Source organism: Myotis yumanensis, unplaced genomic scaffold (genome assembly GCF_028538775.1).
Source record: "Myotis yumanensis isolate MYYU_CA2020_CCGP unplaced genomic scaffold, mMyoYum1.0.hap1 SCAF_15, whole genome shotgun sequence".
NCBI lineage: Eukaryota > Metazoa > Chordata > Mammalia > Chiroptera > Vespertilionidae > Myotis > Myotis yumanensis.
The window spans coordinates 34,886,325-34,900,755 of NW_027223766.1; the positions used below are offsets into that span (position 1 = coordinate 34,886,325).

The 14,431-nt window shown below is 36.1% G+C and overlaps 1 pseudogene; it reads left to right on the plus strand.

Moving 5' to 3' along the window:
* Positions 1-317: 317 nt before the first annotated feature.
* LOC138993025 (M-phase phosphoprotein 6 pseudogene) lies at positions 318-10,257 on the plus strand (annotated as a pseudogene).
* Positions 10,258-14,431: the final 4,174 nt, after the last annotated feature.

Below are 14,431 nucleotides of genomic sequence, written 5' to 3' on the forward strand. Positions count from 1 at the left end.
ACATAAACATCTTCTCTCTGACTGAGATAACAAGATAAGCATAGCTGGAATCCTAATATGATTGTGCTTTTATGCTTTCCTTTTTGTCTACAGTTCATAAATTGCTATATTATCTGTCAGTGTTCTGATTATACTTGTGAAAGAAATAAGACGCTTTTAGAGTGAAAAAGAAGCTTTGCATCCTCAGGTCTTTAGACATGTGACATTTGATACAGTTAATGGCATTATAATACAACAATGTTGTCTTCTCTCTATAAAAGTGACACAGCTGAAATATGCTCAGTAGAGTAGAGACTATAAATTGCTTTCCCGGAGCAATGCGATGTATGACATCCTTGCCTATGCTCTTTGCTCAGTCCTCTGTAACAAGCACAGCACACTTGCTGTAAGTCCTGTTTTGTTTTAGGTGGACCATTTGTGATTTATCTAGACCTATAAAGATGACATCTTAGCGCAGCAGGTTACAAAATATATTTTAGCTGTGGAATTCGGCTTCCAAATAAAGTCTTTAAAGGCACAACATGTAAAACTCATAAGAGTTGGGCTGGCTCCAATTTCAGATGAGACGAATTTCTCCCTCTCCCTTTCTCTCCTTCCTCTGTATCCCCAGAGAGCATTTAGCCCAAATCCCTATGAATCACTATTTCAAACCCAATAAATTAATGCTGCATTAAAAAATATTCAGGGATCAAAGGACCAGACTATGAAATGCTTAAGATTCAGAATTGCATTACTGTCAGTTCACAAATAATAATCCCTCAGAAATATTTGCTATTCTATCATGTTGAGTGTTATAGCTGCATTATCCCCGATAACTTCATCATCTTAGGATAAACACTATTTCTGGGTATTATTCTTAATGTATTTTATAAAAAGGAAACTGAGGTACAATGCACTTAAGGAACCTTCTGTCTATAACAGCTAGCAAGTGCTAAAGACAGGATTTAGCATTTGAGGTAAATGGAACCACAAGTCTACTTACATGGTGGCTACATATTATTTTATCTCTAACATTGATTTATCATTTCTAGAACTACCCCCTTCCCTAAATATATCTATGTGATTCTAATGGGGGTGAAAGTGGAGACCAAAAATGAGGCATTTTAAGTAGGGTGGCCACTCAAAATAATTATCCCTTCATAAAGTGATTGGTCCAGGATGAGATATATAAGTAGGAACAATCTCTCTTGTGGAGATTGTTATATATTCAGGGAGAGATGTCCCTCTTCCAAATTTTAAGTACCTATAAACCTGGGTCTGCTTGGAAGGGGTGGAATTTGCAGGTGACTCTCTCGCTCTGTGGACATGTTGTACCCTAAAGCAAAGCCAAGAGGGTGATGCTAAATATTCACCTGGATTTTTCAGTTGTGAAGAAAAAAACTACATTCTTTAAGTTTTTACCCATGGGGTAATTTGAGTTGGATTGTTTTTCCATTAAATTTATTGAGGTGACATTGGTTAATAAACTTATATAGGTTTCAAGTGTACAATTCTATGTGTATTGCTTTTTATCTATGTGTTCCCAATTGCTACATAATGGTTCTCTCATTTTATCTTTCAGTCCTCTTTTATTTTTTTACATTGAATTAACCTATATAACAGCCTATATAATAAAAGCCTAATATGCTAAGTGTCCGGTTGTCTCTTCAACCAATCAAAGCATACTATGCTAATGATACGCTAAGGCCGCTCAACTGCTCGCTATGATGTGCACTGACCACCAGGGGACAGACACTCCAACCGGTAGATTAGCTTGCTGCTCGGGTCCGGTCAATCGGGACTGAGTGAAATGGGCCGGACATGCCCTGAGCCCTCCTGTGTCCCTCCCCAGCCCCAATTGTGCACCAGTGGGGTCCCTTGGTCTGGCCTGTGCCCTCTCGCAATCCAGGATGAGGGACTCTACTCCCCCCCCCCCCCCCCCCCCAGTAATACTACTAGGAATACAGAAATGCATTAAGACCCAACTCTATTCAAAGAAGGGGTTGAAACAGACATAGAAATATATGGTAGTATAGAGGAAAGCAATATAACTGAATTGTGTTTAAAATATCAATTTTTCCACTAGAGGAGATTCATGGACTGAATCTTAAGGATAGGTTGTCATGAGAATGAGGGTTAGTCAGCTTTTCAGGATTAGGAAATATAATGTGGCAAGTTCAGAGTGAGAAAAGGGCAGAACCGTCCTGGAAGAAGTAAGGCATTCTTTGAAATGATTGATATTACAAACATACACAACATAATCAATGCTAATATAAAACTTGGATTACAATATTTTTATATAACTTGACTGCATGAGATAATGATAGGTACTATTTAACATTTTTCATTTATTTTAAGATCTATTCCTGATTGAAGGAGAAAAGGGTAGACTATAGTTAGGAATGAGGAAAATCTCTTCTAGTAAAATGTAACCTCATTTGTAGTAAATAAATGTTCTTTGTAACAAAAATTATATTTAGGATTATATCTTGGTTAATTGAGTCTCAAATCCATAGACTCTGTTAATATATATTTTTTTCATGCAGATATTCTAATTTCTTTTCTAAACATAAAAATTTGGAAGTATAATTTAACTAACAATATACTGATATTGATAATTGCTGATTTTCTAAAGTCTTATAAAAGAGAAAGGCGAGAGTAGGGAAAAAAAGCCCTAATATTTGTATGACACATTTTTAACTCTAAATATTAAAAATAGGGAGTATACTATATAAAGGAGGTGTTTCATGCCAGCTATTCAGTCACTATTAATAGAGACTGTAGGATGGAAAAAAAAGAAAAAAGGATTTTTCCACTCCTCTAATTGAGAAATTTTTTGATTACACATAAAAATTAATAAAGCCTCATTCCCTTAGCACTGTATACTAGGATATGACACCCTAACCAGTGTGTGTTACCAATCTCATTTCCTTCTATTTTACTATTTCCCAGGTACACCCAAACTCTCCTGTTTTCTATATAGTAGCACATGCATTATTTTCTCCTTCTTGCCATTTGAACTTCTTTACTCACCCTTTTCATCCTGAGGGAACTCTTTATTACTTAAGATACACCCCAGAAGTCATTTCTTCAAATACTGTATTTTTAGATTTATGTTTGAAAACCTTCCTGCCACTACCACCACTGTCTAGCCAAAGGCCTGACATGTAGTACTCCTCACTCAATAAAGAGAGAAAACAGAGGAAAATAAAAGAGGATGAACCACAAAGCATTCAAACTAATGATGATGTGTAGGAATGGCCTGCATTTTTATAGAACTATCTCATTGTAGTAAGGTATTTTGCGATTTCATTACTTTAGCTACTTTGTAACTAGCTTTCATTTATTCATTAATTAATACAACAGATGCCAAATATTATGCTATAATAAAAATATAGCATTGTTTCTTTCAAGCACTACACTTTTATTAGAAAAAAAATTGTATAATAAAATAATTTACCAAGGGCTATGATAGCAGAAAGGAGGGAGCATTTAGTTTTAGATAAGAGTCTTTAAATGATTTTTTGGTGTATCCTCACAAATATTCATAAATTTTATTAATGATCCTTATTAAAAATCAAAAATAAATTTTTAAAAATCTTATAATTTACAATGAAATTCCACATACATGTTTTTAACTGAAATCATTGGAGTTCTTTTGAACATACTATATAAAGTATTAAAGTATTATATTAAATTTTTATATAAATTTTTAATTGATTTTAGAGAGGAAGGGGGAGAGGGAGGGAGGGAGGGAGGGAGGGAGGGAGAGAGAGAGAGAGAGAGAGAGAGAGAGAGATGAGAATCATTGATCGGCTGCCTCTTGCATGCCCCATACTGGGGATCGAGCCCACAACCTGGGCATGTGTCCTGACCAGGAATCGAACCGAGTCCTTCTGGTTCATTGGTTGATGCTGAGCCGCTGAGCCATGTCGGCAGAGCTATATAATGTTTCTTTAACTCATCATTTATGAATATATTAAGCAAAATAACAAATCAACAAAATTAATTGTGTGCCCAAGCAGACATATAACTTACAAGCCCTTCATACCCTTACTTTCTGCTACACATAAAGCTTTCTCAGTTACTTATGCAAAGAAGCTTATATTAGTCTATCAATGTCAGAGCTCTAGTTCAATTATTATAAGTACTTTACTATTAATCATTGTCCCTAGTAATTTGTTTTTCCATTAAAATAGTAATGCTCATTAATCATAATGCTAATATACAGTTTTTTTTAAATGAAATCTATATCTATCTTCATATAAAATCTATTTTTCTTATCATATTACCCACAATTATACGAAGGAAACTCTGAGACAAACTTGAAACAACTAGTTTTTTAAAATTTTGTTTCAACATTAATAATGTCCTTGGGTGTATCCATCATCATAATGGATTTTGTCATAACATGATTAAGTGAAGAAGTAATTTTCACTCCTGTAAAATGGCTTTGGTTATGAAGGCATCATACTTTCATTTGGTTCCTTTAACCAGAGTTTTGCTTTTAGAGAGCACACTAATTTTCACAATGCTAAAAGGTGGACAAGGTTGTCATGAAGTACCATTAAAATATTAAATATTTGCCCAGTTGGTGTGGCTCAGTGGTTGAATGTCAACCTATGAACCAGAAGATCACAGTTCGATTCCCTGTCAGGTCACATGCCTGGGTTATGGGTTCAGTCCCCAGTAAGGGGCATGCAGGAGGCAGCTGATCAATGAGTCCCCTCTCATCGATGTTTCTATTTCTCCCTCCCTTCCTCTCTGAAATCAATAAAAATATTTTAAAAAATATATGAAATGTTTACTATCCAATTTCTATTGGTTATTTTAGACACCTTTAGTATTTGCAAAATATTTCTACATATTGCTCTTTGAAAAGGTAAGATTTAAAAAAAACTATCACCCAAGGATATGTTCATTTATTTTATTTTATTTTTATATGTGTTGTTTTTGTGTTTTTTAAAAGTTTATCTCTATTGTTGAGAGAATCACAGATGTCATCTCCCCCCCACTCCATTGACCCCCTTCTCCCACTCCTTGTAGTACATTACACTGATATATGCATTTATATCCCAATTACGGTTCTTCAGTTTGAATTTATGTATACGTGTGGGCATAAACAGAGATTTGAATAATGATCAATTATTTTATTCTTATATTGAGTACCCAGTAAAAGCTAGGAATTATTAGTGCTGAACAAAGCGCACATGGATAGAGCTTAGAGCATAATGGGCAAAGATGCTTTAAGGTATTACAAACAAAATCTTAACAAATGAGTACAAATGCAATTAAATACTCTGGGTGAAAAACTGTGTGAACAAAGAGGAGCTGTGTGATCAAAGAGGAGGGAATGCTTTTAGATGACCTGTTTGGCCATGACTTCCATAAGGCACTATTTCTACTGAGGCTTGGAAGGCCAGAAGAATGACAATAACTAGAAGAAAGGGACTCTAAGGTAGTGAACAAATAGCACCAGAAAGGCATTGGTTTGGAAAAAGTGTATTCAAAGAAACCTGAACTAAAAAAAGTAGTGTATTAGATTATCTTACATTTAAAAAATAGTAAAACTGGATATTTCATCCTTATTATGTATATTTTGCAGAAATCATTCTTTAAAGCAGATATTGACTCACTTAACAATTCCATACAATTGATACAAAGCAATATGAGTCACTGATCCACGACAACCCAGATTAGGGGAAAAGTCCAGAAAATTATTCATGAATTCAAAGTCAAGGTTATATTTATCGCCTGGCTGGCGATCAGGGCTGATTAGGTTTCCCACCTCCCTGCCTCCCTACCTCCTCTTTCTCTGGCTCCCTCAGCGCCCTGCTGCTGGTCACCCATCATGTTCCACTCCACCCCCTGGTGGTCAGCACACGTCATAGCGAGCAATCAAATTCCTGGTCTCCTGGTCAAAACCCGAAGGGACACTTTGCTTATTAGCCTTTTATATATATAGATAGGCAATAAAAACACTCTTCCTATGAACTTCATTTAATCACCATTCATTGAGTTAATATGGTATTGTTTCAATTGTAGCAATGCTTTATACAAGTTCATATATCTCAGTGAAGACTTTGCTTTCTTTTCACATCCCCCCAAATAAAGTCCGACTTTGATAATTACTTCAAACACAGAGGATATTCTAGTGGAGAGGAAAACAGTACTTAAAAATGCTGAGAGTGCACTCAAAAGCATATGTCATTCTTATGCTGTCTGCATTTATTATCTTGCCTGGAATATTATTTATTAAATTACAATATTTTAAAATGATGTTAAAAATAATTTCTACTTCTCTCAGTAGAATTTAGATTTTTAAAAGCTTTATGGGTCATAATAATATTGAAAGCTTTTCATTTAAAATACAAAGTTGTAAACTATATAATAAATCTGTGAGCAAACTTATGATACAGAATTTGTTACAATAGTTACTGTAACTCCTAGCAGCCAGTCCGACCCTCTGGTTGTCAGGTCTTTGCTCAGTGGGAAGGCTTCCCCAAGTCCTTATAATGAAGTACCTATAGTGCCTCTCAGGATGCATCATCCTTTCAGACCTTGTTTTCTACTCTGTTTTATGCTCACTGAACTCTGGGTAGGGTGGTCTCCTGGCTGTATTTGGATTCTAGCTGAACTCCCACCTTAGACCTTCAACCTGTTACCTCAGTCTGCAGGGCTCATCCCCCAAATATCCACATGGCTAACTCACTCAACCTCCATGTTAATCCTCAAATGACCGTCACAAAAGCATACCTGAGCTGCATAGATACACTAGCAGCCTCCGTTGCAAAGTGACTAAACCCTGGCCACACACAATTTTCTTATTGTGCCTGATTTTCTTTTTTTCCATAATACTTTCTGATACATCTATATATCTATCTATATCTATCTACCTATCTATCTATATATCTATATATCTATATCTACATCTCTCTCTCTCTCTCTCTCTCTCTCTCCATATATATATATATAGTCTCCACTATGCTCTGAGAATTGGAATTTTGTTTATTTCCCTACATTGATCCCCAATGTCTAGAAAAATTCCATGATCCTAAAAGATAATCAGTGACATATTTGTTACATCAATGAATTAATTCGGGACTGAATTTAGTGTTTCATTGGGAAATTTTAAGTAATTTACAATTAATTGATGAAAACAAACATTTGAGCTTAAGATATTCACATAAAAATCACAGCTTATAGGAAATTCTCCAGGTTTTCTTAATGGAATAACACTTTGCTGATTACTTTTGAAGTGTAGATATAAATATATTCAACTAGGTTTAATTCAAATGATTTGGTGTTTTCATAACCACACTATTCAAATTTATTTTATAAAATTAAAATTTAAAAAAAATCAGAGGAAATTTTGTTAATGAAATAAGTTAGAGCATAGCTATTGACTTAATAGACTAGTTTTTAAGCAATGTGATGAGAAAAGAGCTAACACTCTTTTCCAGCTCATTGATTAGCTGGCCAGGCCTAGAAAGTTTTCCCTTGGTAAAAGGAGAAATAGAGGATGCCTTACAACCAGGGTCAGAGTAAAGACTCCTTTCCCACCAACACTGGAATTCCGTGTAAAACTGAAGGGAGACATCCCTCTTTTACCAAAAACATTTCCATCACTAGGAAAGAATTAGACTGCACCCATGCAATTCCAAGCTAGAATAAATCTTTTTTTTTTATTGCTAAAAGTATTACAAAGGGTATTACATATGTGTCCTTTTTTTCTCCCCCCTGCCCTTGACAATCCCCTGGCCTCCCTTACCCCCCAGTGTCTTATGTCCATTGGTTATGCTCATATGCATGCATACAAGTCCTTCGGTTGATCTCTTATCCCCCTCCCTTCTGCCCCCCAACCCTCCCTGGCCTTCCCGCTGCAGTTTGACATTCAGTTTGAGGCAGCTCTACCTCTGTATCTATTATTGTTCAAAAGTTTGTAATGGTCTTTATTATCCATGAATGAGTGAGATCATGTGGTATTTTTCCTTCTAAAATAAATCTTTATCTTGCACTTTGCAACAGTGTTTTTAAAGTGCAAAATAATACCTGCATTAAAAATATATGATATGATTAGGTAAAATGTAGATTCCTCAGAGCCATAACAACAGAATTCTAATTAATAGGTGTTGAAATTTAACTTGAATGCCAGGTAACCTTGAATGATATAAAGAAACATATCTTTGGAGCAGTGGTTCTCAACCTTCCTAATGCCGCGACCCTTTAATACAGTTTCTCATGTTGTGATCCTCAATTTCATTTTTACAAATTGAACATAATTAAAGCATAGTGATTAATCACAAAAACAATATGTAATTATATATGTGTTTTCCAATGGTCTTAGGCGACCCCTGTGAAAGGTCGTTCGACCCCCAAAGGGGTCGTGACCCACAGGTTGAGAACCACTGCTTAGAGAATTAAAGATAGTTTGTCTCTGTATAGAGTGTCCCCAAAACATGTATACACACACTTTAAATAATTATAAAGGCAGTGTTTATTAAAAATATATTTCATTTTCAAAATTGAGCTATCAGCTTGTAAAGTATATATACATGTTTGGGGACACACTGTATTTTCAAAGACTGGGTATTCATTATATCTTCCAAAGAAATAGTAACCTCCCGAGGCACAGTTCATCAAGTGCAAATTGGCTTTAACCTTGAATCAGTTGTTTACTTTTGTCTCTATTCTCTTGAGTAAATAAGTGAGATCTTGTCTACAAAATTGAATTTAAAACATAGAGGACAAAAACCTGATACCTGTATGAAACTCTCTGGAGGCAACTGTGAAATAGTAGTGTTCTCATTTTTTTTTTTTAACATTAGAGACAAAATTGTATATTTCTCAGATACTTCAATAGAGAGTGAAAGGCTTTCATTTATTTATGGACAGTCTTTATCCAGGAAACTGAATGACCTCGTTGTTTATGTTGATTGGCAAGAATGAGTAGTGATACAACAAGCTATTTTGAAAGGGACTCAAGAAGCTTCAGTCTTTGACAGAATATAGGACACCAGGAACTGGGAATGTAGCACAAGTGAGTTTATTTATGTATGTATTAATACTTGAGTAATGGGATGCTTGATTCATTCATTTAATAAAATTTTAGTATGTAATTTACTCAAGGTTAAATTTTAATAGTATGTAGAAATGTAGAGGAATAATAAAGAGTGAAGTGATGGTGTTTTTTTGTGTTGTTTTTTTTAAGAGAGAGAAGGGAGTAGGGGAGAAACATTGCGTTGAAAGAGACACATTGATCGGTTGCCTCCCATACTCAACGTGTACAGGGATTCCCAGGTATGTGTCCTTGACTGGGAATCAAACCCATGACCCTTCTGTGCATGGGCTGACAATTTAAGGACTAAGCAACACTGGTCAGGGCTGATGTAGTGTATTTTTTGCAGTTATTTAATTGATATACTACCACATTTTGATTAAATACATAAAAACTTAAGGGATGCAGTGAAAGCAGTACTAAGAGGATAGTTTATATTGGTAATGCTTACATTAAAAAAGAAAGTTCTCAATAAATAACCTAAACTTACTATACCTCCAGGAACTAGAAAAGGAACAAACTAAACCAAAGGCATCAGAATGAAGAAAATAATAAAAGTTAGAGAATAGAAAAACTATTGATAAAATCAACAAATTCAAGTGGCAGAGCATGGGGCTGTGCAGGAGCTAGTTTGGTGGCCCAAAGCCAGACTTTTTCCAAGAATCTGCTGTGTGTGAAACTCATGCAAAGGGAACTGGACTCAGAAACTAAGAAACTACTAGAATAGGAAGAGAAAGAAACCATTAGCGAAGAGCACTGGAACTGGGATCTGCCAGAGCTTAAAGAAAAAGTTTCATAGAAGAGCAGAGTTGTTGTTATGTGAAGACCTTTATGGGAGAATGTCACTCAGAGGATTTAATCCTGAAGTTGAGACACTAATGCTTCTGATGAATGCTAAGAACAAAGCAGAGGAAGTTAAAGATGAAACAGTGGAGCCTGATGTGCCAGGTGAAGAAATGGCTATTAGGTGTGAGAACTTGGTGGGGACCAGTGGAATAAAGTCTGCCGAGAAAAAAGACTGTGTCCATTATGAAGAAGATGAAAATAGAGACATAAAACCAATTAAAGCAAAGAAGATGTTCTTACAGCCCCGAGATGAAAATATATGCACATGGCCAGAGGGAAGGACGTGCAGGGTGGAGGTGGGCAAAGGGGGCAAAACAGGGACAACTGTAATAGTGTCAACAATAAATGTCTTAACCAATGGACACAGACACTAGGGGGGTGAGGGCATGAGTGGGGGGTGGGGGGTCAATGAGGGGATAAGGACACATATGTAATACCTTAATCAATAAAGAAAAAAAATTTAAATAATAAAAAAAATAAATGTCTTAAGATATGGCCCAGGGATGCCTTGTGAGAGTTAACATATTTTAAAACCCATTCTGATGGTTTCTCTATAATTATTAATATTGTAATGTTTATTTGTAAAGAAATGCATAATTTTGGAAACATGCTGTTTCTGAAGCAGCTGTATGATGGATGTTGTACAGTATTCATTTGCTTAATGGTATTCATGAAGAATGGATTTTAGACCTTGATCTTCAAATGTACATTAGGTTCATGGTTGCTTTCTAAAGATTTTTTGACCTCAGATTTTTTTAAAGACTATGTCTCTCTAGTCACTAACCTTGAATTGACTCATAAATTAATAGAGTGTTTAAATTTTCCTTGTGTTTACTTTTTTGTTTAAATTATTAATTATGCAAGCCAATTTATACATATATTTTAAAATTAAATATGAGAAGTTATTATATGTAAATTAGTCAAGAACTTATTACATATAAATTCATTAAGAACTTATATGTAAATTCATTAAAAACAAACATGCCTCTCTGACTTGAAGTATTTTCATGCTACTGAGTAATTGTCAGATTGTAAAATTATGTTTTCAGTTTTAAAGCCTTTAGTTAATAAAAAAAATATTACAAATGGTCTATAATAAAAATCAACAAATTCAAGAGTTAATATTTTGAAAAGATAGACCAAAGATTCAAATATTTAAAATTAGAAATGGAAGTGAAATATTACAACGTCACAGAAATAAAAATTGTTATAAAAGACTACTATGAACAATTGTACACAAATTGGATAACCTGGAAGAAATGGATCAACTCTAAGAAACTTACACCCCACCAAACCTGTATCATGTGAAAATAAAAAAAAATATTTGCACAGACCTATAACTAGTGAAGGAATTGAACAGTAATTGAAAACCTCCTAGAAAGAAAAAAACGCAGGATCTGATAGTTCCTCTGAGAATTCTACCAAACATATAAAAAGAACTAAAGTCAATTCTTTGCAAACTTCCAAAGAGCAAAGAGGTGGAGGCATTCCCAAATTTATTCTATGAAGTCAACATTACCTTATACCAAAATCAAAGACACAACAAGAAAACGTAGACTAATATCCCTGATGAATATTGACACAAAATCCTAAATAAAATTCTGTCACCCTGAATTCAATACAGATTTTAGAAAGTATGCATCATGACCAAGTGGGGTTTATACTTGAATGCAAAGATGGTTCAAAATATAAAAAAATCAATCAATCTAATATATCACATTAACAAAATAAAGGACAGAAAAAATCACATTATCATTTCAACAGATGCAGGGAAAACTATTTACAATAGTCAACATCCTAGGACTCAAAGGAAACTACCTCAACATAATAAAAGCCATCCTATCTAATAAAAGGGTAATCTGCAAATTAACCATCACTCCACCACAAAGATGGCGGCGCCCAGTCCTCTCAGCCCTGCCAGAGTCCCCCAGTCCCGGGGGGTGCCGGAAGCCGGTCCATCCTTGCTGCTTGACACAGTCGCTGCAGGAAAGAAACATCTGCACAGCATATGTTTCAAGGGACCTGGCATATATAGCATATTGTTCTTAATATGTTTGCTCTCCTTAGCGCCATGTGTTTTAACCAAGGTCACCTCTCTGAGAAAGGTTGTTTCCCCAGGTGGGGATTTTTCCCTGAGGTTAGGGAGGGGATACAACCCCTTAATTAAGTGCCAGGCGGGTAGTTAAGCTACATAATCTTTACTCCCTGGAATGGAGATAAGAAACGCCCTAACCTTTGTAATAGAAATTGACAGGATTAAAATCGGCTGGTATAAATACGGATGTAACAAGACAATAAACATCAGATCCTCTTCAGATCCTCATCAGCTCCTGATCAGATCCTAACCAGAACCTAGCCAGAGAACATGGCAAAAGATCCTGGACAGAACCTGGCTACAGAACTTCACTGGAGAACCTAGACAGAACATGGCAAAAGAACCTGGATAGAACCTGGCAACCGAACCCGGCTGGAGAAGCAGAACCTGGCTACAGAACTTCGCTGGAGATCCTGGAGGGAGAACCTCGCTATGCTGATGAACTGAAACCAGTTTCCATGTCATTCATTCTTCGCCGACTCCGTCCACACCTTTGGGATCCCTGGACCTGTTGGGGTTGGACCCCAACAGGGCGGGGGGGGGGGGGGGGGGGCGGTAGCCGCTGAGAGCAGGCAGCATGAGCAGCCTGGCGGAATGCTTGCTTTGTCACCATGGTAACTAGGCAAGCGTTCTGTGCCCTGCCACGGATGGGCCTCTGGCCAGGCCAAGGTGTGGAATGCTTGCATCGTTGCCCCGGCAATGAGGCAAGTGTTCTGCACCCAGCCAAGGATGGGCCTCTGGCCAGGCCGGGCACAGAACACTTGCGTCGTTGCCCCGGCAACGAGGCAAGCATTCCGCGCCCAGCCGCAGATGGGCCTCTGGGCCGAGGAGAGCCTCTGGGCAGCGGGCGCAGAGCGGCCAGGCCCCGCAGAGAGCTACCGGTGTATGGATTTGTGCACAGGGCTACTATTGTATAATAAAACCCACAGCAAATGTCATACTCAACGGGGACAGACTGCAAGCTTTTCTTTTTCTTTTTAAAAAAAAATATATTTTATTGACTTTTTTACAGAGAGGAAGGGAGAAGGATAGAGAGCTAGAAACATCGATGAGAGAGAAATATCGATCAGCTGCCTCCTGCACACCCCCCACTGGGGATGTGCCCGCAACCAAGGGACATGCCCTTGACTGAAATCAAACCTGGGACCCTTCAGTCTGCAGGCCAATGCTCTATCCACTGAACCAAACTGGTCAGGGCTGTAAGCTTTTCTTTAAGATCAGGACCAAGACAAAGACACCCATTCTTGTCACTACTATTCAACATGGTGCTACAAGTTCTAGCCATAGTAATCAGACAAGAAAAAATAAAAAGTATACAAATTGGAAATGAAGATTTAAATTTCTCTTTCAATAAGGTAACATGACCATACATGTAAAACACTCTAAATTCTATGGAAAACATTCTTAAAATTAATAAATGAATTCAGCAAAGTTGCAAGATATAGAATCAGTAATCAGTTTAATTATTAAACATTTAACAATGACCAATGCAAATAGAAAACAAAACAACAACAACAAAACATTATTTACTTAACATTAAAAAATACAATACTTAGGAATAAACTAAACCAAGGAGGTAAGAGACTTGTACACTGAAAATTTTATATATATAATTAAAATAAGTTAAAGAAGGTATAAATACATGGAAAGATATCCTGTGCTCATAAGTTGGAAGAATATTATTAAAATATTTATACCATCGAAGGCAATCCGTGTAATCAGTCCAATCCCTTATTAAAATCACAATGACATACTTTGCAGAAATAGTAAAAACATCCTCAAAGGACCTTGTATAACTAAACAATAAAGCAAGAAGAACAAAGTTGAAGGTGTCACACTCCCTTATTTAAAAATACACTATAAAGCAAAAGTAATTAAAATGATGTGATACTGGTATATAAAACCAGATTTATAGACCAATGAAAAAAAATAGAGAGCTCACAAACCCTTCCAGGCATGACCGATTTATTTTCAATAGGGCGAGAGGACTATACATTGCAGAAAATATAGTCTCTTCAACAAATGGTTCCAGATATTCACATGGAAAATAATGACATTGGGTCTTTACCTACCCCAATACAAAAATCAACTCAAATTGGATTGATGACTTAAGTGTAACAATGAATATATTAAACTCCAAGAAAACATGGGGAAAACTTCACGTGGTTAGTCTTGGCAATAATTCCTCAGGCATGACACCAAAGCAACAGAATTAAAATAAACAAAAAGAACTACACCAAACTGAGATACTTCTGCACATCTAAATAAGCAATAAACAGAATAAAATTACCCACCTACAGCATGGGAAAAAATAATTGCAAACCATATATTCATTAGAGTGAATATCCAGACCATATAAGGAACTCCCACAATTCAACAAAACAAATAAACTGATTTGAAAATGGGTAAAGAACTCGATTAAGGTTTCTCCAAATATGATATTAAAATGGCCA